The sequence below is a fragment of the Pongo abelii genome, chromosome 10, assembly GCF_028885655.2.
Source record: "Pongo abelii isolate AG06213 chromosome 10, NHGRI_mPonAbe1-v2.0_pri, whole genome shotgun sequence".
NCBI classification, from domain to species: domain Eukaryota; kingdom Metazoa; phylum Chordata; class Mammalia; order Primates; family Hominidae; genus Pongo; species Pongo abelii.
The window spans coordinates 8,705,775-8,731,887 of NC_071995.2; the positions used below are offsets into that span (position 1 = coordinate 8,705,775).

Here is a 26,113-nt window from a genome sequence, read left to right on the forward strand (position 1 = left end):
GGGATTACAGGCACGTGCCATCACGCCCGGTTAATTTTTGTATTCTTACTAGAGACAGGGTTTCACCATGTTGGTCAGGCTGGTCTTGAACTCCTAACCTCGTGATCTGCCTGCCTCGGCCTCCCAAAGTGCTGGGATTACAGGTGTGAGCCACCGCACCCGGCACAATTATATTTTTAAAGTTAGGAATATTCAGTGTCTGAAATGGGGTTGTTTTGTTTTTTTTGTAAAATATGTTATTTCTATAGTGCAGTTTAAGTTAATTCCTGGGAGGCTGGGCACTGTGGCCGTCATCTGTAATCCCAGCATTTTGGGAGGCCAAGATGGGAGAATCACTTGAGGCCAGCCTAGGTAACAAAGCAAGACCCTGTCTCTAGACAAAAAAAAAAAAAAAAAAAAAAAAAAAAAACCAAAAAACTTTGGGAAAATGTACTTAACTAAATAAGCTGTCTAAAATAAGTCACAAAACTTGCAGATTAGAAAAGGAAAAACATTTTGGCTGTTTTGGTGTCAGCATCTTAATTAAGTAGAAAATATTATGGACCTATAAATTGAACTTATGACTATTCACTCACTAGAGAGAACAATTTCCAGGGAGTTAGAATAGTTTTTTCTGAAGGAGAGTCAAATAAATTTGGGAAATAAGGTTGCTCTTGTAAAACAGTAATAGATGTAGCTTTTATTTTTTAATGATAAGAACATTAAATGTCTTCTAAGTCAGAATCAGAGTATATCTTTGTTAACTGAGCTCACCAAGACAAAGAATAATAACAACACAAAACTGTGGTTTTTGGTAGTCTAATCAATTTAGAATGTTTTCTTGTCATGTTAGTTGATTTTCTGTCTTTATTTGTATTTTTTCTCATCTTGGTTATAGAGACTTTTAAAATCCATGATTTAAATAAGTTGTGTTTTTCCCCCCTAGGTTCTTTTGAAGTAACCAGTGATCTTTTTTGCTTACCCTCATCAACAGAATGGATGAAGATAGATTTGACTGCTTTTTCAAGTGGAGAATATGAATATACAGAACAAGAAAGCAGTAACTCCAACCTGTTTGATTCCGTCTATTTTCTAAATAAAGACACAATGCACTGAAAATAACATAGCATGCAGTGTGACTTGTTCTTTATATCAGTTCACTTTGGTCCAGATATCTAGACTTGATTTCTAGCTCCACATGTCATTCCCTTTTTTCTACTCTTTGCCTTTTGCTCTTGAGTCCTTTGGTTCTTAACAGACTGATTTCTATGATACCTTCTAAAATGATTACTCCTTTTGGCACATAGGTGAGCACTATTCAATGGATTTTCCCCTGTCCTTTTTATCACACTTTTATCTGTCCATGCTGAATAGTTGTTGCTGTACTTTTTAATCTCTGAAGAAATGCAGACTTTTAAAAAATTTCACCCTGAACATCAGAGTGGTACTTACGCCTATATGGTACAGCCTACTGTACACCTAGGCTATATGGTATAGCCTTTTGCTTGTAAGCTACAAGCCTGTACAGCATGTGACTACTGTAGACAATTGCAACGCAATGGCAACTATCTTATTAAAACTTAATGGCTGGACATGGTAGCTCATGCCTGCAATCCCAACACTTTGGGAGCCTGAGGTGGGCAGATCACTTGAGGTCAGGAGTTCAAGACCAGCCTGGCCTGGAAACCCTGTCTCTACTAAGAATACAAGAAATTAGTGGGGCATGGTGGGAGGCTCCTGTAACTCCAGCTACTTGGGAAGCTGAGGCAGAATCCCTTGAGCCCGGGAGGCAGAGGTTGCAGTGAGCCAAGAACACACCACTGCACTCCAGCCTGGGTGACAGAGCAAGACTCCGTCACAAAAAAAAAAAAAAAAAAAAAAAAAGCATGGTGCTGGGCATGGTTGGCCTACGCCTGTAATCCAGCACTCTGGGAGGCCCAGGTGGGCAGATCACTTGGGGTCAAGAGTTCGAGACCAACCTGACCAACATGGTGAAACCCCATCTCTGTTAAAAATTTTATATATACAAAAATTAGCCAGGCATGGTGGTGCATAATCCCAGCCACTCAGGAGTCTGAGGCAGGAGAATCACTTGAAAAACCTTAGCTGGGCACGATGCCTTACGCCTGTGATGCCAACACTGGTAGGCTGAGGTGGGCGGCTCACTTGAGCCCAGGAGTTCAAGACCAGTCTGGGCAACATGGTAAAATCCAGTGTCTACAAAAAATGAGCCCAGCATGGTGGTACACACTTGTCCCAGCTACTCAGGAGGCTGAGGTGGCAGGATCACCTGAGCCCAGGAGATCGAGGCTGCAGTAAGCCATGATCATGCCATTGCACTCCAGCTTGGGTAACAGAGTAAGACCCTGTCTCAAAAAAAAAAAAAAAATTATCATCATTTAACAAGTTTATTGTTAAAGCATGCATGGTAGTGTCACCTTGGATCCTCCAAAAGGCAGACACCAAGGTGGAGTCAGATAATGCTAGAGCTGTATTGAGGGAAATGCCTGTGAGGGATACAAGGGAGAGGGACCAGTAGGCAGGGAAGGCCTTCAGAATGCAATGTGCATGTGACAGAAGAGAAGAGAACTCAAACCGCAGCTGCTGTGAGAGTCTGCCAGCCTGATGAGGAATCTCAGAGCAGTAGTCCCGGATTGGGCAGAGATGGCCTGACTACCAGTCCGGAGCAGCCTGGGGAGAACACATGGTTTTCATGTGAGTGCTGCAACAGATCAGGACTGGCAGCTGGTCGCTGTCAGATTTGTTCTTGCATGCAGTTTTCTTGAGAACTGAGTGGCACAATTCCACTCCTTAACACTGCACAGATCCACTTTACACCTTTGGGTAGCCCCTCCACAGTTCCATGAGCTTCTGATGTAAACTCCACATTGCATTGCATCTTTTCCTGCCACTGACACCCTCTTATACTATAAAGTTTGTCAGATCATGTGGTCCAATTTGCAGGGCTGCTTGCATCATAGCCTGAATCTTAATTTTCAACAGCCCTTTCTTGCTCCAAGGCCCTACTCAAGCCTAACATTTTTTTCATGTCATTTACTATATGGGTTGGAGTAGTCTTTCTAGGTGGAATGTCTTGCTTTCTGAACCTAGAGAACCCCAGAGTTACAGTGCTTGCTTCCTTGTAGCAGGTGATGCAAAATGTATTAATGTCGTCTTTTTACTTTGTAGAGTATTCCAGCATGCCCATGAACCCTGGTCTCCCAGAACCCTTAAAGGAATGGCAGATCCTGGCCGGGCGTGGTGGCTCACGCCTGTAATCCCAGCACTTTGGGAGGCCAAGGCGGGTGGATCATGAGGTCAGGAGTTCGAGACCAGCCTGGCCAAGATGGCAAAACCCCGTCTCTACTAAAAATACAAAAATTAGCCAGGCATGGTGGCACACGCCTGTAGTCCCAGCTACTCGGGAGGCTGAGGCAGGAGAATTGCTGGAACCCGGGAGATGGAGGTAGCAGTGAGCCAAGATCATACCACTGCACTCCAGCGTGGGTGACAAGAGCAAAACTCCATCTTAAAAAAAAAAGGAATGGCAGATCCCCAAATCCATGTAGAGTTTCTCTCTCACCTGGAACACATAGCAAGGCTTCCGGTGTGCTAGCTACCTTGCATTCATTTTGCTTATTTAGCATGATGTCATTGATGTAATGTTCTATGGAATGCCCAGATGGCCCACGTATTAGGCCATTCTTGCACGGCCATAAAGAAATACCTGAGACTGGATAATTTACAAGAAAAGAGATTTAATTGGCTCATGTTCCTACAGGAAGCATAGCAGCAGCTGCTTCTGGGGAGGCCTCAGGAAGCTTCCATTTCATGGCGGAAGCCAAAGGGGGAGCAGGTAGATGACATGGTGAAAGCAGGAGCAAATGGGGGGAGACGCCACACACATGACCAGATCTCCAAAGAACTCACTGTCATGAAGATAGCAGCAAGCGACGCAGGATCTGCGCCTACGGCCTAAACACCTCCCCCGAGGCCTCACCTTTAGCATTGGGGATGACAGTTCAACATGAGATTTGGGCAGAGACAAATATGCAAATTATATCATTCCACCCCAGCCCCTCCTAAATCTCGTCCTCACATTACAAAGTACAATTATGCCTTCCCAACAGTCCCCGCAAAGTCTCAACTCATTCCAGCATTCATTCAAAAGTTCCAAGTTTCAAATCCAAATTCTTATGTGGAAATGAGTTCCTTCTACCTATGAGCCTGTAAAACCAAAACAAGTTATTTACTTTGAAGATACAATGCGGGTATGGGTATTGGGTAAACATTTTTGTTCCAAGTGGGAGAAATAGGCCAAAAGAAGGGTTACGGAGCCCATGCAAGTTCAAAACCTAGCAGGGCAGTCATTAAATCTTAGACTCCATATTCCATATCCAGGGCACACTGCTGCCAGGGATGGACTCCCAAGGCCTTGGGCAGCTCTGCCCCTGTGTCTTTGCAGGGCTCACCCCTCTCAGGTGCTCTCACAGGTTGTTGAGTGCCTGTGGCCTTTTCAGGCTCAGGGTGCAAGCTGCAGGTGCATCTACCATTCTTGGGTCTAGAGGATGGTGGCCCTCTTCTCACAGCTCCACAAGGCAATGCCCAGAAGGGACTCCATGTGGGGCCTCCAATCCCACATTTCCCCTCCGCACTACCCTAGTAGAGGTTCTTTATGTGGGCTCCACTGCTGCAGCAGGTTTCTGCCTGAACACCCAGGCTTTTCCATACATCCTCTGAAATCTAAGCAGAGGCTGCCAAGAACCCACCACTCTTGCACTCTTTGTACTTGCAGGCTTAACACCATGTGGAAGCCATTTACAACTTTATTATCCAAAGTGGTAGCTTAAGCTGTACTTGGGCCCCTTTGAACCCTGGCTGGAGCTGGAGCTTCCGAGATGTAGGGAGCAGTGTCCCAAGGGTGTGCAGGGCAGTGGAGCTCTGGGCCTGGCCCATGAAATCATTCTTCCCTCCTAGGTCTCAGGGCCTGCAATAGGAGGGGCTGCTGCATAGGTCTCTGAAATGTATTCAAGGCCTTTTTTCATTGTCTTGACTGTTAGTGAGAGGTGACAGCGTGCTGGCAGTCCTCACAGCCCTCGCTTACTCTTGGCGCCTCCTCTGCCTAGGCTCCCACTTTGGCGGCACTTGAGGAGCCCTTCAGCCCACCACTGCACTGTGGGAGCCCCTTTCTGGGCTGGCCAAGGCCGGAGTCGGCTACCTCAGCTTGCAGGGAGGTGTGGAGGGAGAGGCGCGAGCGGGAACCGGGGCTGCCAGCGCCCTTGCGGGCCAGCTGGAGTTTCGGGTGGGCGTGGGCTTGGTGGGCCCCGCACTCGGAACAGCCGGCCGGCCCTGCTGGCCCAGGCAATGAGGGGCTTAGCATCCGGGCCAGCAGCTGCGGAGGGTGTACTAGGTCCCCCAGCAGTGCCAGCTCACCAGCACTGCGCTCGATTTCTTGTTGGGCCTTAGCTGCCTTCCCATGGGGCAGGGCTCGGGACCTGCAGCCTGCCATGCCTGAGCCTCCCACCCCCTGCGTGGGCTCCTGTGCCGCTGGAGCCTCCTTGACGAGTGCCACCCCGTGCTCCACGGCGCCCAGTCCCATCGACCACCCAAGGCCTGAGGAGTGCAGGTGCAGGGCGCAGGACTGGCAGGCAGCTCCACCTGCAGCCCTGGTGCGGGATCCACTGGGTGAAGCCAGCTGGGCTCCTGAGTCTGGTGGGGCTTTGGAGAACCTCTATGTCCAAGCTCAGGGATTGTAAATACACCAATCGGCACTCTGTATTTAGCTCAAGGTTTGTAAACACACCAATCAGCACCCTGTGTCTAGCTCAGGGTTTGTGAGTGCACCAATCGACACTCTGTAGCTGCTCTGGTGGGGCCTTGGAGAACCTTTGTGTCGATACTCTGTATCTAACTAATCTGATGGGGACGTGGAGAACTTTGCATCTAGCTCAGGGATTGTAAATGCACCAATCAGCGCTCTGTCAAAACAGACCACTCGGCTCTACCAATCAGCAGGATGTGGGTGGGGCCAGATAAGAGAATAAAAGCAGGCTGCCTGAGCCAGCAGTGGCCACCTGCTCGGGTGCCCTTCCACACTGTGGAAGCTTTGTTCTTTTGCTGTTTGCAATAAATCTTGCTACTGCTCACTCTTTGGGTCCACGCTGCTTTTATGAGCTGTAACACTCACCGTGAAGGTCTGCAGCTTCACTCCTGAAACCAGTGAGACCACAAGCCCACCGGGAGGAAGGAACAACTCCAGATGCGCCACCTTAAGAGCTGTAACATTCACCGCGAAGGTCTATAGCTTCACTCCTGAAGCCAGCGAGACCACGAGCCCACCAGGAGGAATGAACAACTCCAGACGCGCCGCCTTAAGAGCTTTAACACTCACCGCTAAGGTCTGCAGCTTCACTCCTGAAGCCAGCGAGCCCAAGAGCCCACCGGGAGGAACGAACAACTCCAGACGTGCCGCCTTAAGAGCTGTAACACTCACCGCCAAGGTCTGCAGCTTCACTCCTGAGCCAACGAGACCACGAACCCACCAGAAGGAAGAAACTCCGAACACATCAGAAGGAACAAACTCCAGACGCGCCACCTTAAGAGCTGTAACACTCACCGCGAGGGTCCCCGGCTTCATTCTTGAAGTCAGTGAGACCAAGAACCCACCAATTCCACACACATTTTGGCGACCCAGATGGGACTTTCGCCTATCGCCAAGCGGTGAGACAATCGCCGAGCGGCAAGACCATCACCTATTGCCAAGCAGTGAGTACCATCGGACCCCTTTCACTTGCTATTCTGTCCTATCTTTCCTTAGAATTCGAGGGCTAAATACTGGGCACCTGTTGGCCAGTTAAAAGCGACTAGCACAGCCGCCGGACTGAAGACACGGGTGTCAGGCTTTCTGGGAAAGGGCTCTCTAACAACCTCTGACTCTTCAGAGTTGGGACCATTGGTTTGCCTAGAACCAGTTTCTGCTTTTCCTGTACTTCTGGGCTGAGCCGAGGGTCAACAAAGAGGAAAGCCATGCAGCTACGGGATCCCAACAACAAGTTGGTTGACCCTGCGGCCATGAGCGGAACTCTCAAAGGCATGTCGCCCAAGCGAGACTCGCCCATCTATCCTATCTATCCTGACCCTTGCCCCCTGGGTCCTAATGCCTGCCAGACAAACTTCCTCTCGCCTCTCTTCTCTGAGGTTAGTCCCATTTCTTAAAATTGCTACCTGTCTCTGGTGCTTTTCTAGTTTCTCCTATAAGAATGATTTCTAGTATAAACTCCAGGACTCTGTTACGTTCTTTAGGCACCTGGGCTCACCAATCAGAAAGACACAATTTTTGCCCAAAGCCCTGTCGTAGTGGGGACTACCTGGAATTTTAGGATCCCTCCTCAGACTAGCAGGCCTAACAAAAGCTATTCCTGAAGCTAGGATATGGGGAGCCTCAGAAATTGTATCCTTCCTATTCATATAAGTGAGGACAAAAGGTGTCACTCTTCCAACCCTGAAGATCCCTTCCCTCCCTCAGGGTATGGCCCTCCACTTCATTTTTGGGGTATAACATCTTTATAGGAAAGGGGTAAGGTCCCAATACTAACAGGAGAATGCTTAGGACTCTAACAGGTTTTTGAGAATGTGTCGGTAAGGGCCACTAAATCCGATTTTTCTTGGTCGGTCCTCCTTGTGGTCTAGGAGGACAGGCAAGGGTGAAGGTTTTCGAGAATGTGTCGGTAAGGACCACTAAATCTGACCTTTCTCGGTCCTCCATGTGGCCTGGGAGGAAAACTAGTGTTTCTGCTGCTGCATCGGTAAGCGCAACTATTCCGATCAGCAGGGTCCAGGGACTGTTGCAGGTTCTTGGGCAGGGGGAGAAACAAAACAAACCAAAACTGCGGGAGGTTTTGTCTTTCAGATGGGAAACACTCAGGCATCAACAGGCTCACCCTTGAAATGCATCCTAAGCCATTGGGACCAATTTGACCCACAAACCCTGAAAAAGAGGTGGCTCATTTTTTTCTGCACTACGGCTTGGCCTCGATATTCTCTCTCTGATGGGGAAAAATGGCCACCTGAGGGAAGTACAGATTATAATACTGTCCTGCAGCTTGACCTTTTCTGTAAGAGGGAAGGCAAATGGAGTGAAATACCTTATGTCCAAGCTTTCTTTTCATTGAGGGAGAATACACAACTATGCAAAGCTTACAATTTACATCCTACAGGAGGACCTCTCAGCTTACTCCCATTATCCTAGCCTCCCTATAGCTCCCCTTTTTATTAATGATAATCCTCCTCTAATCTCCCCTGCCCAGAAGGAAATAAGCAAAGAAATCTCCAAAGGTCCACAAAAGCCCCTGGGCTATCGGGTTTGTCCCCTTCAAGCTGTAGGGGGAGGGGAATTTGGCCCAACCCGGGTACATGTCCCCTTCTCCCTCTCTGATTTAAAGCAGATCAAGGCAGACCTGGGGAAGTTTTCAGATGATCCTGATAGGTACATAGATGTCCTACAGAGTCTAGGGCAAACCTTTGACCTCACTTGGAGAGATGTCATGCTACTGTTAGATCAAACCCTGGCCTTTAATGAAAAGAATGCGGCTGTAGCTGCAGCCCGAGAGTTTGGAGATACCTGGTATCTTAGTCAAGTAAATGATAGGATGACAGCTGAAGAAAGGGACACATTCCCTACCGGTCAACAAGCCATCCCCAGTATGGATCCCCACTGGGACCTTGACTCAGATCATGGGGACTGGAGTCATAAACATCTGTTGACCTGTGTTCTAGAAGGACTAAGGAGAATTAGAAAAAGCCCATGAATTATTCAGTGATATCCACCATAACTCAGGGAAAGGAAGAAAATCCTCCTGCCTTCCTTGAGCAGCTATGAGAGGCCTTAAGAAAATATACTCTCCTGTCACCCAAATCACTTGAGGGTCAATTGATTCTGAAAGATAAGTTTATTACCCAATCAGCTGCAGATATCAGGAGAAAGCTCCCAAAGCAAGCCCTGGGCCCTGAACAAAATCTAGAGACATTATTAAACCTGGCAACCTCGGTGTTCTATAATAGGGACCAAGAGGAACAGACCCAGAAGGAAAAGTGAGATCAGAGCAAGGCCACAGCCTTAGTCATGGCCCTCAGACAAACAAACCTTGGTGGTTCAGAGAGGACAGAAAATGAAGCAAGCCAATCACCTGGTAAGGCTTGTTATCAGTGTGGTTTACTAGGACACTTTAAAAAAGATTGTCCAATGAGAAACAAGCTGCCCCCTCATTCATATCCACTATGCCGAGGCAATCACTGGAAGGTGCACTGCCCCAGAGGATGAAGGTTCCCTGGGTCAGAAGCCCCCAACCAGATGATCCAACAACAGGATTGAGGGTGCCCGGGGCAAGTGCCAGCTCATGTCATCACTCTCACTGAGCCCCGGGTATATTTAACTATTGAGGGCCAGGAAATTGACTTCCTCCTGGACACTGGTGTGGCTTTCTCAGTGTTAATCTCCTGTCCTGGACGACTGTCCTCAAGGTCCGTTACCATCCGAGGAATCCTGGGACAGCCTGTAACCAGGTATTTCTCCCACCTCCTCAGTTGTAACTGGGAGACTTTGCTCTTTTCACATGGCTTTCTTGTTATGCCTGAAAGTCCCACACCCTTATTAGGGAGGGATATATTAGCCAAGGCTGGAGCTATTATCTACATGAATATAGGGAACAAGTTACCCATTTGTTGTGCCCTACTTGAGGAGGGAATCAACTCTGAAGTCTGGGCATTAGAAGGACAATTTGGAAGGGCAAAAAAATGCCTGCCCAGTCCAAATCAAGTTAAAAGATCCCACCACTTTTCCTTATCAAAGGCAATATCCCTTAAGGCCTGAAGCTCATAAAGGATTACAGAATATTGTTAAACATTTGAAAGCTCAAGGCTTAGTAAGGAAATGCAGCAGTCCCTGCAACACCCGAATTCTAGGAGTACAAAAACCTAACGGTCAGTGGAGACTAGTGCAAGATCTTAGACTCATTAATGAGGCAGTAATTCCACTATATCCAGTTGTGCCCAACCCCTATACCCTGCTCTCTCAAATACCAGAGGAAGCAGAATGGTTCATGGTTCTGGACCTCAAGGATGCCTTCTTCTGTATTCCCCTGCACTCTGATTCCCAGTTCCTCTTTGCTTTTGAGGATCCCACAGACCACACGTCCCAACTTATTTGGACAGTCTTGCCTCAAGGGTTTAGGGATAGCCCTCATCTGTTTGGTCAGGCACTGGCCCAAGATCTAGGCCACTTCTCAAGTCCAGGCACTCTGGTCCTTCAATATGTGGATGATTTACTTTTGGCTACCAGTTCAGAAGCCTCATGCCAGTAGGCTACTCTAGACCTCTTGAACTTTCTAGCTAATCAAGGGTACAAGGTGTCTAGGTCGAAGGCCCAGCTTTGCCTACAGCAGGTCAAATATCTAGGCCTAATCTTAGCCAGAGGGACCAGGGCCCTCAGCAAGAAACAAATACAGCCTATACTGGCTTATCCTCACTCTAAGACATTAAAACAGTTGAGGGGGTTCCTTGAAATTATCAGCTTTTGCCAACTATGGATCCCCGGCTACAGCGAGATAGCCAGGCCCCTCTATACTCCAATCAAGGAAACCCAGAGGGCAAATACTCATCTAGTAGAATGGGAACCAGAGGCAGAAACAGCCTTCAAAACCTTAAAGCAGGCCTAGTACAAGCTCCAGCTTTAAGCCTTCCCACAGGACAGAACTTCTCTTTATACATCACAGAGAGAGCTGGGATAGCTCTTGGAGTCCTTACTCAGACTTGTGGGACAACCCCACAACCAGTGGCATACCTAAGTAAGGAAATTGATGTAGTAGCAAAAGGCTAGCCTCACTGTTTAAGGGTAGTTGCAGCAGTGGCTGTCTTAGCATCAGAGGCTATCAAAATAATACAAGGAAAGCATCTAACTGTCTGGACTACTCATGATGTAAATGGCATACTAGGTGCCAGAGGAAGTTTATGGCTATCAGACAACCGCCTACTTACATACCAGGCACTACTTCTTGAGGGGACCAGTGCTTCATACATGCATGTGCGTGGCCCTCAACCCTGCCACTTTTCTCCCAGAGGATGGGGAACCAATCGAGCATGACTGCCAACAAATTATAGCCCAGACTTATGCCGCCCGAGATGATCCCTTAGAAGTCCCCTTAACTAATCCTGACCTTAACCTATATACCAATGGAAGTTCAGTTGTGGAGAATGGGACATGAAGGGCATTTTACGCCATAGTTAGTGATGTAAGCAAGTATGCTTATCTAATCCTACATGCCCATGTTACAATATGGAAAGAGGGAGTTCCTAACCTCTGGGGAAAACCCCATTAAATACCACAAGGAAATTATAGAGTTATTGCACGCAACGCAAAAACACAAAGAGGTGGGAATCTTACACTGACGAAGCCATCAAAATGGGAAGGAGAGGGGAGAACAGCAGCATAAGCAGCTGGCAGAGGCAGCAGAAAGGAAGGAAGAGACAGGAAGTCAAAGAGACAGAGAGGAAGAAACAAAAAGGAGTCAGAGTGAAAGAGAGACAGAAAGACAGAAAGTCGAGGAGAGAAAGAGAGATGGAAGTAGTAAAGAAAAAACAGTGTACCCTATTCCTTTAAAAGCCAGGGTAAATGTCTATCTACCCAGCCAAGGCATATTCTATTTATGTGGATCTTCAACCCATATCTGCCTCTCAGACAGTTTGCAAGAAATAACAAAATCTATCCTTACTTTACAATCCCAAATAGACTCTTTGGCAGCAGTGACTCTCCAAAACCACCGAGGCCTAGACCTCCTCACTGCCAAGAAAGGAGGACTCTGCACCTTCTTAGGGGAAGAGTGTTGTTTTACACTAACCAGGGATAGTACGAGATGCCGCCCAGCGAGATGCCACCCAGCGTTTACAGGAAAAGGCTTCTGAAATCAGACAATGCCTTTCAAATACTTATACCAACCTCTGGAGTTGGGCAACATAGCTTCTCCCCTTTCTAGGTCCCATGGCAGCCATCTTGCTGTTACTCGCCTTTAGGCCCTGTATTTTTAACCTTCTTGTCAAATTTGTTTCCTCTAGAATCGAGGCCATCAAGCTACAGATGGTCTTACAAACGGAACCCCAAATGAGTTCAACTAACAACTTCTACCGAGGACCCCTGGACTGACCCGCTGGCACTTCCCCTGGCCTAGAGAGTTCCCCTCCAAAGGACACTACAACTGCAGGGCCCCTTCTTCACCCCTATCCAGCAGGAAGTAGCTAGAGCAGTCATCAGCCAAATTCCCAACAGCAGTCGGGGTGTAGAGGTGACAGTGTGCTGTCAGTCCTCACAGCCCTCGCTCACTCTCAGCACCTCCTCTGCCTGGGCTCCCACTTTGGTGGCACTTGAGGAGCCCTGCAGCCCACTGCTGCACTGTAGGAGCCCCTTTCTGGGCTGGCCAAGGCCAGAGCCGACTCCCTCAGCTTGCAGGGAGGTGTGGAGGGAGAGGCACGAGCGGGAACCGGGGATGCCCACAGCGTTTGCAGGCCAGCTGGAGTTCTGGGTGGCATGGGCTTGGTGGGCCCCACACTTGGAGCAGCGCTGGCCCCGGGCAATGATGGGCTTAGCACCCGGGCCAGAAACTGCGGAGGGTGTACTAGGTCCCCCAGCAGTGCCAGCCCACCGGTGCTGCACTCGATTTCTCACTGGGCCTTAGCTGCCTTCCTGTGGGGCAGGGCTCAGAACCTGCAGCCCACCATGCCTGAGCCTCCCACCCCCTGCGTGGGCTCCTGTGCAGCCCGAGCCTCCTCAACGAGCACCACCCCCTGCTCCACGGCGCCCAGTCCCATTGACCACCCAAGGGCTGAGGAGTGCAGGTGCATGGAGCGGGACTGGCAGGCAGCTCTACCTGCAGCCCCGGTGCGGGATCCACTGGGTGAAGCCAGCTGGGCTCCTGAGTCTGGTGGGGCCTTGGAGAACCTTTATGTCTAGCTCAGGGATTGTAAATACACCAATTGGCACTCTGTATCTAGCTCAAGGTTTGTAAACACACCAATCAGCACCCTGTGTCTAGCTCAGGTTTTGTGAGTGCACCAATCGATACTCTGTATCTAACTGCTCTGGTGGGGCCTTGGAGAACCTTTGTGTCGATATTCTGTATCTAACTAATCTGATGGGGACCTGGAGAACCTTTGTATCTAGCTCAGGGATTATAAACGCACCAATCAGCACCCTGTCAAAACAGACCACTTGGCTCTACCAATCAGCAGGATGTGGGTGGGGCCAGATAAGAGAATAAAAGCAGGGTGCCTGAGCCAGCAGTGGCAACCCGCTCAGGTCCCCTTCCACACAGTGGAAGCTTTGTTCTTATGCTGTTTGCAATAAATCTTGCTCTGCTCACTCTTTGGGTCCACGCTGCTTTTATGAGCTGTAACACTCACTGCAAAGGTCTGCAACTTCACTCCTGAGCTAGAGAGACCACGAGCCCACCAGAAGGAAGAAACTCCAAACACATTCGAACATCAGAAGGAACAATCTCCAGATGTGCCACCTTAAGAGGTGTAACACTCACCGCGAGGGTCCGCGGCTTCATTCTTGAAGTCAGTGAGACCAAGAACCGACCAATTCCGGACACATTAGCACTAGCTCCTTTTTTTTTTTTTTTTTTTTTTCCTTTTTTGAGACAGAGTCTCACTCTTTTGCCCAGGCCGGAGTGCAGTGGTGTGATCTCAGCTCACTGCAAGCTCCGCCTCCCAGGTTCACGCCATTCTCCTGCCTCAGCCTCCCGAGTAGCTGGGACTACAGGTGCCCGCCACCACATCCAGCTAATTTTTTGTATTTTTAGTAGAGACAGGGTTTCATTGTGTTAGCCAGATGGTCTTGATCTCCTGACCTCGTGATCCACCAGCCTCGGCCTCCCAAAATCCTGGGATTACAGGCGCGAGCCACCGCGCCCAGCCTCGCTCCTTTTTAGTTATGCAAATATCTCTAGCAAGTGGTTGCTCCACAGCCTGCTTGGATTCCTCTTTTGAGAAAGCTTTTTCTTTCTTTGCCACATGGGCAGGCTACAAAATTTCCAAACTTTTATGTTCTGCTTCCCTTTAAAATATAAGCTCCAACTTTCTTCCTCATTTCCATCTGAGACTCAGCAGCTTGGATCTCCTGTCCATATCACTATCAGCATTTTTATCACAACGATTTAACCAGTCTCTAAGAAGTTTTAGACCTTCTCTCATCTTCTTGTCTTTTTCTGAGCCTTCCAAACTCTTTCAGCCTCTGCCTGTTACTTAGTTCCAAAATGACTTCCACATTTTCAGGTATCTTTATAGTAATTCCCCACCCCGGTGCTAATTTTGTCTAAGATTGCTATACAGAAATAGCTGAGACTGGGTAATTTATAAGAAAAGAGGTTTAATTGGCTCATGGTTCTACAGGCTGTGCAGGAAGCATACCAGCATCTGCTTCTGGGGAGGCCTCAGGAAACTTCCAATCATGGCAGAAGGCAAAGGGGAAGCAGGCACATCACATGGTGAAAGCAGGAACAAGGTCACGGGGCAGGTGCCACACACTTTTAAATGACTAGATCTCGAGAGAACTCAAAAGACAGTACCAAGCTATGAGGGATCTGCCCCCATGATCCAAACACCTCTGGCCAAGGCCCCATATTCAGCACTGGGGATTTCAATTCAACATGAGATTTGGGTGGGGACAAATATCCAAACTATAACAGCCTATAATTCACATTTTATCGTCAAAGGAGCAAACATTATCCTTGAGGCAAAACTAAGTAAATATTTTCTGTCCCACATGGATGTGAACTATTTCTAGTCTTTTCCCTGATAGAGGTAGGGTGAAAAAATGCATGTACTAAATCAGTGGCTGTGTATTATGTACCTCAGACTTAGTACTCCTACTGTGTTCAGTCTTTGAGTGGGAGTAAACCAGAAAGTGGCCTCAGTGTGAGAACTGAGGTGGATTCAAAAATGGCAGCTGGCTGGGCATGGTGGCTCACACCTGTAATCCTAGCAATTTGAGGGCCCAAGCAGGAAGATACTTGAGTTCAGGAGTTTGAAACCAGACTGGCCAACATGGTGAAACCCTGTCTCTACTAAAAATACAAAAAATTAGCCGGGCGTGGCCGGGCGCAGTGGCTCATGCCAGTAATCCCAGCACTTTGGGAGGCTGATGCAGGCAGATCACCTGAGGTCAGGGGTTCGAGACCAGCCTGGCCAACACAGTGAAACCCCATCTCTACTAAAAATACAAAAATTAGCTGGGCATGGTGGCTCGCCCCTGTAGTCCCAGCTACTCGGGAGGCTGAGGCAGGAGAATCACTTGAACCTGAGAGATGGAGGTTGTAATGAGCCAAGATTGCACCACTGCACTCTAGCTTGGGCTACAGAGCAAGACTCTGTCTCAAAAAAAAAAAAAAAGAAAAAAAGAAAAAATTAGCCAAACATGGTGGTTCATGCTTGTAACCCCAGCTACTCAGGAGGCTGAAGCAGGAGAATTGCTTGAACCTGGCAGGCAGAGGTTGCAGTGAGCTGAGATTGTACCACTGCACTTCAACCTGGGCAACAGAGTGAGACTCCATCCCCACTCCCCACACAAAAAAAAACAGCAGCTGGAGGCTGGCCAGGGAACTATGTTTCTCATGGAGGCCTGCCTGCCTGCCTTCCTGCCTTCCTTCCTTCCTTCTTTCCTTCCTTCTTTATCTTTCTTTGACGTGAATTAAAAAATAATTTTCATTATGTATGCATTAACATTGTTTTACTCTGGCAAGAACACTTAACATGAGTTCTACTCAACGGAGTTTTAAGTGCACGGATGCAGTATTGTCATCTACAGGTGCAGTATTGTACAGCAGAGCTCTAGAATTCATCTTGCATAATTGAAATGTTATATCCATTGATTAGCAACTTCCCATTTCCTGCAACCACCATTCTACTCTCTGTTTCTATAAGTTTGACTATTTTAGATACCTCATATAAGTGGAGTCATGGAGTATTTATCCTTCTGGGACTGGCTTATTCTCTTAGCATAATGTCCTCAAGTTCATTATGTTGTTGCATATTGCAGAATTTCCTTTTTTAAAGCTGAATAATATTCCACATGTGTATATACTACATTTTTTAAATCCATTCATTGGTCAATAGACTTTAGGTTGTTTCCAGTCCTTGGCTAAGAATAGTGCTGCAAATGAACATGGAATCACAGATATCCAAGTTCCTGATTTGAAGTTTTGTGTGTTTTTTTTTTTTTTTGATAAATACCCAGAAGTAGTATTGCTGAATCATATAGTTGTATTTTTGGAGAAACTTCCATGCTGTTTTCCATAACAGCTGCACCATTTTACAGCAGGTTTTCTTAAGGGAGGTCTGGGTGGCATACCTCTATGGCTGTCAAAGCTCACAATGTACAAATAGTTCTCAAGAGGAGGATAAATGAAGGTAAAATCCACTGACACCCCTTCCGTTCTGGTGACCTTACTCCCTAGAGAAATCATTGTTAATATTTACTTGCATATACTTCCAAAATTTGTATATCCATTTATAAGCATTTCTTAACCCAGTGGGATCATGATATAAGCAGTGTTCCCTAACTTAACATTACATCTTGACTATCTTGCCATACAAGCAGGTATACTGCTGTCTCAATTTTTTAAACAGCAACATAAAATTTTATTATTTATTTCTACCATAATGTATTTCCTTGGCTTAGTTAAATGAAATAACTCAGTATTCTTCCAATAAATTCTCACTCCCCCCTCCCCCGTCACCATTTTTTGAGACAGGGTCTCACTCTGTCACCCAGGCTAGAGTGCAATGATGTGATCAAAGCTCACTGCAGCCTCGACCTCCTGGGCTCAAGAGATTCTCCTGCTTCACCATCCTGAGTAGCTGGGACTACAGGCATGCACCACCACACCTGGCTAATTTTGAAAATTTTATTTTTATAGAGGTAGGGTCTTGCTGTGTTGCCCAGACTGATCTCAAACTCCTGGCCTCAAGCAATCCTCCCACCTTGGTCTCCCAAAGTACTGGGATTACAGATGTGAGCCACTATGCCTGACTGATTTTTCTCCTTTGCTTACATTTGTTACTTGCAGCCACAAAATTCTAATATAAGAAAAGAGAATAGGAGACAGGCACAGTGGCATGTTTCTGTAGCCCCGGCTATTTGCAAGGCTGAGGCGGGAGGGTCACTTGAGTTCAGGAGTTTGAGGCTAGCCTGTGCAACACAGCCATACTGCCCAAGGTAATTTAAAGATTCAATGCCATCCTCATCAAGCTACCAATGACTTTCTTCACAGAATTGGAAAAAACTACTTTAAAGTTCATATGGAACCAAAAAAGAGCCCACATCGCCAAGACAATCCTAAGCCAAAAGAACAAAGCTGGAGGCATCACGTTACCTGACTTCAAACTATACTACAAAGCTACAGTAACCAAACCAGCTTGGTACTGGTACCAAAACAGAGATATAGATCAATGGAACAGAATAGAGCCCTCAGAAATAATACCACACATCTACAACCATCTGATCTTTGACAAACCTGACAAAAACAAGAAATGGGGAAAGGATTCCCTATTTAATAAATGGTGCTGGGAAAACTGGCTAGCCATATGTAGAAAGCTGAAACTGGATCCTTTCCTTACACCTTGTACAAAAATTAATTCAAGATGGATTAAAGACTTAAATGTTAGCCCTAAAACCATAAAAACCCTAGAAGAAAACCTAGGCAATACATGCAGGCCACAGGCATAGGCAAGGACTTCTTGACTAAAACACCAAAAACAATGGCAACAAAAGCCAAAATTAACCAATGGGATCTAATTAAACTAAAGAGCTTCTGCACAGCAAAAGAAACTACCATCAGAGTGAACAGGCAACCTACAGAATGGGAGAAAATTTTTACAATCTACCCATCTGACAAAGGGCTAATATCCAGAATCTACAAAGAACTTAAACAAATTTACAAGAAAAAATCAAACAACCCCATCAAATAGTGGGTGAAGAATATGAACAGACACTCCTCAAAGGAAGACATTTATGCAGCCAACAGACACATGAAAAAATGCTCATCATTACTGGCCATCAGAGAAATGCAAATCAAAACCACAATGAGATACCATCTCACACCAGTTAGTATGGCGATCATTAAAAAATCAGGAAACAACAGGTGCTGGAGAGGATGTGGAGAAATAGGAACACTTTTACACTGTTGGTGGGACTGTAAACTAGTTCAACCATTGTGGAAGACAGTGTGGTGATCCCTCAAGGATCTAGAACTAGAAATACCATTTGACCCAGCCATCCCATTACTGGGCATGTACCCAAAGGACTATAAATCATGCTGCTATAAAGACACATGCACACATATGTTTATTGTGACACTATTTACAATAGCAAAGACTCGGAACCAATCCAAATGTCCATCAATGATAGACTGGATTAAGAAAATGTGGCACATATACACCATGGAATACTATGCAGCCATAAAAAATGATGAGTTCATGTCCTTTGTAGAGACATGGATGAAGCTGGAAACCATCATTCTGAGCAAATTATCACAAGGACAGAAAACCAAACACCACATGTTCTCACTCATGGGTGGGAACTGAACAATGAGAACACTTGGACACAGGGTGGGGAACATCACACACTGGGGCCTGCCATGGGGTTGGGGAGGGGGGAGGGATAGCATTAGGAGATATAATACCTAATGTAAATGACGAGTTAATGGGTACAGCACACCAACATGGCACATGTATGTATATGTAACAAACCTGCATGTTGTGCACATGTGCCCTAGAACTGAAAGTATAATAATAATAAAAGAAAATTTGGCACATATACACCATGGAATACTACACAGCCATGAAAAAAGATGAGTTCATGTCCTTTTCAGGGACATGGATGAAGCTGGAAACCATCATTCTAAACAAACTATCACAAGGACAGAAAACCAAACACCACATGTTCTCACTCATAGGTGGGAACTGAACAATGAGAACACTTGGACACAGGGCGGGGAATATCACACACCAGGGTCTGTCGGGGGATGGGGGGTTGGGGGAGGGATAGCATTAGGAGAAATACCTAATGTAAATGACGAGTTAATGGGTGCAGCAAACCAACATGGCACATGTGTACATATGTAACAAATCCACACATTGTGCACATGCACCCTAGAACTTAAAGTATAATATAATAAAATAAATAAATAAAATAATAATAATGCCTTGCTTTCACAAACCAGTAGAAGTTACGGATTGATCTGAGTGACACTAGGTCTAGTGAAGCATAGTTGCACCATTGTAGGGATGTAGTGGGATTAAAGAATTGCCAAATCTAACATCTAGGGAGTATAATGTATCAAAAAGAAAAGTCATTTGTACCAGTTCAATAAAAATCAATTGAATATTTGAACACACACTTGGAGATTGTAATCCAAATCCATTTTTGGTATAATTAGAATATGAGATCATAACGAAAGCATGAAGTCTGCCAATACAATATTTCCAAAGCAATTTTTATTTCATTATATTCCCCACTTTATACCTAATTCTACAGGAAAACCTATTCAAGTGAAAATACACGCCAAGATCAGCCAGTCAAAAACAATATGTATTTATTGGGCACAGATCATACGTATTTCATAAATATTTATATATTCAGTGTATGTGTAAGCAGAGGAATTCTAGATCACCTTATATAAAGCATCTCTGCCAGAGAGCATGAAATATAATGCTCCTAGTCTGGGTTGAACAGAACTAACTCTTGATAACATAAACATATTATATTATCCCCAGAGCAGATTTCCCAGTTAAGGGAGTTTGCCATGAAGTCAAGCAATAAGTAAGACCCATCAAGTCTATTATTTGCACAATAGTCTTTAATAACCCTAGGCCCTGGAACACTTTGGGTCCAGGGATGGCAAGACCAGCAAGAAGATCACCACTGACTGTGGACAATTCTAATTAAAGTTTGACTTTTTAAAATCTTAACCACCGGAGCATTCCTTCTGCAGCTCTGGAGAGCACCCTCAACATTTGCTCGCAGTATCCTAGAATCTTTGTGCTCTCGCTGCAGTTCCCTTTGGGTTCCATGTGTTCCTTATTCCCATCCATGCCTAGCTGGATTGCTGCTGAGACCAGCTCGGTCGTGGAGACCCTAACCCGATGGTGCTAGAGAAATTAAAGACACACACACAGAAATACAGAGTGTGGAGTGGGAAATACGGGATCTCACAGCCTTCAGAGCTGAGAGCCCAGAACAGAGATTTACCCACATATTTACTGACAGCAAGCAAGTCATAAGATTTACTAAAAGTATTCCTTATGGGAAATGAAGGGATGGGCCGAAATAAAGCGATGGGCCTGGCTAGTTATCTGCAGCATTAACATGTCCTTAAGGCACAGATCTCTCATGCTATTGTTTGTGATTTAAGAACACCTTAGGCCAGGCGTGGTGGCTCAAGCCTGTAATCCCAGCATTCTGGGAGGCCAAGGCGGGTGGATCACGAGGTCAGGAGATCAAGACCATCCTGGCTAACACAGTGAAACCCCGTCTCTACTAAAAATTACAAAAAATTAGCCGGGTGTAGTGGTGGGTGCCTGTAGTCCCAGCTACTCAGGAGGCTGAGGCAGAAGAATGGCGTGAACCTGGGAGGTGGAGCTTACAATGAGCTGAGATCGCGCCACTGCACTCCAGCCTGGGCAACAAAGCGAGACTCCCTCTCGGGGAAAAACAAAACAAAACAAAAAAACCTTAAACAGCTTTCCACCCTGGGTGGGCCAGGTGTTCCAATTTGCCCAGGTAAACTGATGACCTTCCAGCATGGGCGTCAAGGCCATCAACGAGCATGTCATGATGCTGCAGAGATTTTGTTTATGGCCAGTTTTGGGGCCATTTTATGGCCAGATTTTGGGGCCTGTTCCCAACAGATTGCAGTTAAGTTTCTGATTATGAAATAAAAACTAAATAATAAAACAAAAAAATAAATTCAGGAAAGAATATTTGTAGAATATAGCAAAACCTAAATAAAGGAGCACAGGACTTAGATCAGACCTACAACAATAATATATTATGTCAGTATCAAGTGATGCTGTTTCCTATGCTTTCATATACATTTTCAAGTAGCCTTCAAAAGAACCCTACATTATATGAAATTAGTATTTTTGGTGTTTTCAGAAGAGCACAAGTTATTTATTTGTCTTGCTAAAAAAGTACAGAGCTGCATAGCAGAACATGTGTCCATGTACCCTGATTTCTAGAGAAGAAAAAGAACATTTTGCTGAAAAAGCCACTGTGGCCCGGGCACGGTGGCTCACGCCTGTAATCCCAGCACTTTGGGAGGCCAAGGAGAGCGGATCACGAGGTCAGGAGATCGAGACCATCCTGGGTAACACAGTGAAACCCCATCTCTACTAAAAAATAAAAAATAAAAAAATTAGCTGGGTGTGGTGGCAGGTGCCTGTAATCCCAGCTACTCGGGAGGCTGAGGCAGGAGAATGGCATGAACCCAGGAGGCGAAGCTTGCAGTGAGCCGAGATCATGCCACTGCACTCCAGCCTGGGCGACAGAGTGAGACTCCATCTCAAAAAAAAAAAAAAAAAGCCACTGTGATCCAAGTGGGAGGATCACTTGAACCCAGGAATTCACGGCTGCAGTGAGCTATGATTGTGCCACTGGGTATTCCAGTCTGGGCAACAGAGTGAGACTTCATGTGTTAAAAAAATTTTTTTTAAGTTATAGAGTTGGATGGTGGTTGCGGTTGTACAACAATGTGAATATACTTAATGCTACTGAACTGTATACTTAAAAATGGTTAAGGTGATACATTTTATGTATATTTTACCACAATTAAAAAACTAATATAATAAGATTGCAACAGAACTCTACCATTAGTTTGTTAGGTACACATTTTACTACATCTTTATCAAAATTAAAAATCTTAATATATATATATTTTAAATTATGGTGTTATATAGCAAGTTTTCAATGAATCCTAGTAGGAATAGTATTTTCCAAGTACACATCTAAACTGAAATTCTTCTGTTCGACATGTTTGCCCTTTGAAATCATGTTTTTGGAGTATTTCAAGCTAAATTTAATATCAGTTCCTGCTTCTCATAGTTCAATTCGCTTGATCCCTATCTTTTTTTTTTTTTTCTTGAGACGGAGTCTTGCTCTGTCGCTCAGACTACAGTGCAGTGACACCATCTCAGCTCACTGCAATCTCTGCCTCCCAGGTTCAAGTGATTCTCCTGCCTCAGCCTCCTGAGTAGCTGGGATTACAGGCGCCCGCACCGTGCCCAGCTAATTTTTGTATTTTTTAGTAGAGGCGGGGTTTCACCATCTTGGCCAGGCTGGTCTCAAACTCCTGACCTCGTGATCAGTGGCTCACACCTGTAATCCTAGCTCTTTGGAAAGCTGAGGCAGACAGATCACCTGAGGTCGGGTGTTCGAGACCAGCCTGACCAATATGGAGAAACCCCGTCTCTACTAAAAATACAAAATTAGCCAGGCATGGTGGTGTGCGCCTGTAATCCCAGCTACACAGGAAGCTGAGGCTGGAAAATCGCTTGAACCCAGGAGGCAGAGGTTGCAGTGAGCTGAGATTGTACCATTGTAATCCCAGGTACTTGAGAGGCTGAGGCAGGAGAATCGCTTGAACCTGGGAGGCGGAGGTTGTAGTGAGCTGAGATCTTGCCATTGCACTCCAGCCTGGGGAACAGGGCTAGACTCTGTCTCAAGAAAAAAAAATAAAGAAAGAAAGAAAGAAAGAAAATATTTGTCTAGTAAATCTAACATCTTATTACCACAGGAAAAAGATAGTGATTGGTGCTATTATGTAGTTTTATCTAATATCTAGCTTTGAAAAATTTATTTCCCACTTATTCTTTTAAGGCAGTCAAAAAAATGTATTGAATGCTTACCATGTGCCAGATATTGCTGAATTTTAAGGAAACATTTTGTTCCTTTCTCCCATCAACCCTTTCATAGATTTCTTTTTCTGGCTGGGTGCGGTGGCTCACGCCTGTAATCCCAGCACTTTGGGAGGCCCAGGCGGGCGGATCACAAGGTCAGGAGATCAAGACCATCCTGGCTAACACAGTGAAACTCCGTCTCTACTAAAAAATACAAAAAATTAGCCGGGCGTGGTGGCGGGCACCTGTAGTCCCAGCTACTCGGGAGGCTGAGGCAGGAGAATGGTGTGAACCCAGGAGGCGGAGCTTGCAGTGAGCCGAGATCGCGCCACTGCACTCCAGCCTGGGCGACACAGCGAGACTCTGTCTCATTAAAAAGAAAAAAAAAGATTTCTTTTTCTGAAACAATTTATACTTTACAGGGAGCACTTCCATCTGTTCTACTACTTCTCCTCCTCTCTCCCATCCCCCAAAATAGTACCATCTAATTCAGAAAAATCAGAAAAATGGCTTAGTATAGACAAGGCAGTGTCTCATAGACGAAATGATACAGCTAGGACTCAGGGAGAAGGACCCTGTCCTTCAAAGAAGAAAGAGATTTTTGTTTCTTTGAAAGACTTAAAGTTAGAAGAGTAAGAAGGATTTAAAGATAGAAGAGTAAGGATAAAAGCATAAGAAACATCTGGATGAAAGAGGTTCCCTGAAACTTCTCAGTTACTTGCTTATTTACATGCCATTAAACTTTTTCTGACAACTGTAACCCAGCTTATAGTCTTCTAAAATGAGTCATATTTATCATCAGTAGCACACATTAGGGACTCAGTCATATGTTATTCAGTAGCATTTCTTTAGTATTTTGTTACTGGACTTTTCTTATGTGAATATCTTACGTTCTGAAATGTTTCCCTTGAAGTCAAAGAAAACACCTTCAGATATGGTTCCTATAGTGTCTAACATGCTGAAGGTTTGCATAGTCAGGTTTCTTCAGATAAAAAAACAAGCAAACTATATACTTATATACAAACTATATACATATATGTGTGTATAATATAATATGTATATAGTATTATATATATTACATATAAGTATTATATATGTATATATATACAAACTGTCAGGCCTCTGAGCCCAAGCTAAGCCATCATATCCCCTGTGGCCTGCACGTACACATCCAGATGGCCGGTTCCTGCCTTAACTGATGACATTCCACCACAAAAGAAGTGAAAATGGCCTGTTCCTGCCTTAACTGATGACATTGTCTTGTGAAATTCCTTCTCCTGGCTCATCCTGGCTCAAAAGCTCCCCACTGAGCACCTTGTGACCCCCACTTTGCCCACCAGAGAACAACCCCCCTTTGACTATAATTTTCCTTTATCTACCTGAATCCTATAAAACGGCCCCACCCCATCTCCCTTCGCTGACTCTCTTTTCGGACTCAGCCCACCTGCACCCATGTGATTAAAAGCTTTATTGCTCACACAAAGCCTGTTTGGTGGTCTCTTCACACGGACGCACATGAAATTTGGTGCTGTGACTCAGATGGGGGGACCTCCCTTAGGAGATCAATCCCCTGTCCTCCTGCTCTTTGCTCAGTGAGAAAGATCCACCTACGACCTCAGGTCCTCAGACCAAGCAGCCCAAGGAACATCTCACCAATTTTAAATTGAGTGAGCGGCCTCTTTTTACTCTTTTCTCCAACTTCTCTCACTGTCCCTCAACAACTTTCTCCTTTCCACTCTTCAATCTCTCCCTTCTCTTAATTTCAATTCCTTTCATTTTCTGGTAGAGACAAAGGAGACACGTTTTATCCATGGACCCAAAACTCTGGCGCTGGTCACGGACTAGGGAAGGCAGCCTTCCCTTGGTGTTTAATCATCGCAGGGATGCCTGATTATTCACCCAGGTTTCAGAGGTGTCAGACCACGCAGGGACGCCTGCCTTGGTCCTTCACCCTTAGCGGCAAGTCCCACTTTTCTGGGGAAGGGGCAAGTACCCCAACCCCATCTCTCCGTGTCTCTACCCCTTCTCCACCTTTCTGGGGGGGCAAGAAACCCCCAACTCCTTCTCCTTCACTCTTAGTGGCAAGTCCTGCTTTTCTAGAGGAGAGGCAAGTACCCCAACCTCGTATCTCTGTGCCCCAATCCCTTATTTCTGTGCCCCAACCTCTTATATCTCTGTGCCCCAATCCCTTATTTCCATGCCCCAACCTCTTATATCTCTGTGCCCCAATCCCTTATTTCCGTGCCCCAACCTCTTATATCTCTGTGCCCCAATCCCTTATTTCCGTGCCCCAACCTCTTATATCTCTGCACCCCAATCCCTTATTTCCCCACCCTGATCTCTTATCTCCGCACCCCAATCCCTTATTTCCATGCCCTGACCTCTTATCTCTGCACCCTGACCCCTTATTTCTGCGCCCCGACCTCTTATCTCTGCACCCCATCCCTTATTTCCACACCCAAACCTCTTACCTCTGTGCCCCCAACCCCTTATATCCATACCCCAACCCCTTTCCCACTTTTCTGGAACATAAGAACCCCCAAACCCCTTCCCTCCGTGTCTGTACTCTCTCTTTTCTCTAGGCTTGCTTCCTTCACTATGGGCAACCTTCCACCCTCCACTCCTCCCTCTTTTCTCCCTTGCTCTGTGTTCTCAAAACCTTCAAACCTCTTCAACTCACACCTGACCTCAAACCTAAATGCCTTATTTTCTTCTGCAATGCCACTTGACCCCAATACAAACTCGACAGTAGTTCCAAACAGCCAGAAAATGGCACTTTCAATTTTTCCATCCTGCAAGATCTAAATAATTCTTGTCGTAAAATGGGCAAACGGTCTGAGGAGCCTGACGTCCAGGCATTCTTTTACACATCAGTCCCTCCCTAGTCTCTGTGCCCAGTGCAACTCATCCCAAATCCTCCTTCTTTCCCTCCCGCCTGTCCCCTCAGTACCAACCCCAAGTGTCGCTGAGTCTTTCTAATCTTCCTTTTCTACAGACCCATCTGACCTCTCCCCTCCTTGCCAGGCTGAGCTAGGTCCCAATTCTTCCTCAGCCTCTGCTCCTCCACCCTATAATCCTTTTATTACCTCCCCTCCTCACACCCAGTCCGGCTTACAGTTTTGTTCCATGACTAGCCCTCCCCCTCCTGCCCAGCAATTTACTCTTAAAAAGGTGGCTGGAGCTAAAGGCATAG

The 26,113-nt window shown here is 45.9% G+C and overlaps 2 protein-coding genes across 2 annotated transcripts in view; both read left to right on the forward strand.

Moving 5' to 3' along the window:
- RIMKLB (ribosomal modification protein rimK like family member B) overlaps positions 1 to 1,101 on the forward strand; it is an 86,681-nt gene extending 85,580 nt beyond the window's left edge. Inside the window, exon 9 of the transcript XR_002917059.3 lies at positions 926 to 1,101. The gene's annotated coding sequence lies outside the window, so the exon portion shown is untranslated. The remainder of the gene's footprint in view (positions 1 to 925) is intronic.
- Positions 1,102 to 6,661: 5,560 nt separating this feature from the next.
- A2ML1 (alpha-2-macroglobulin like 1) overlaps positions 6,662 to 26,113 on the forward strand; it is a 96,437-nt gene continuing 76,985 nt past the window's right edge. The window contains exon 1 of the mRNA XM_054526774.2: positions 6,662 to 6,744. The gene's annotated coding sequence lies outside the window, so the exon portion shown is untranslated. The remainder of the gene's footprint in view (positions 6,745 to 26,113) is intronic.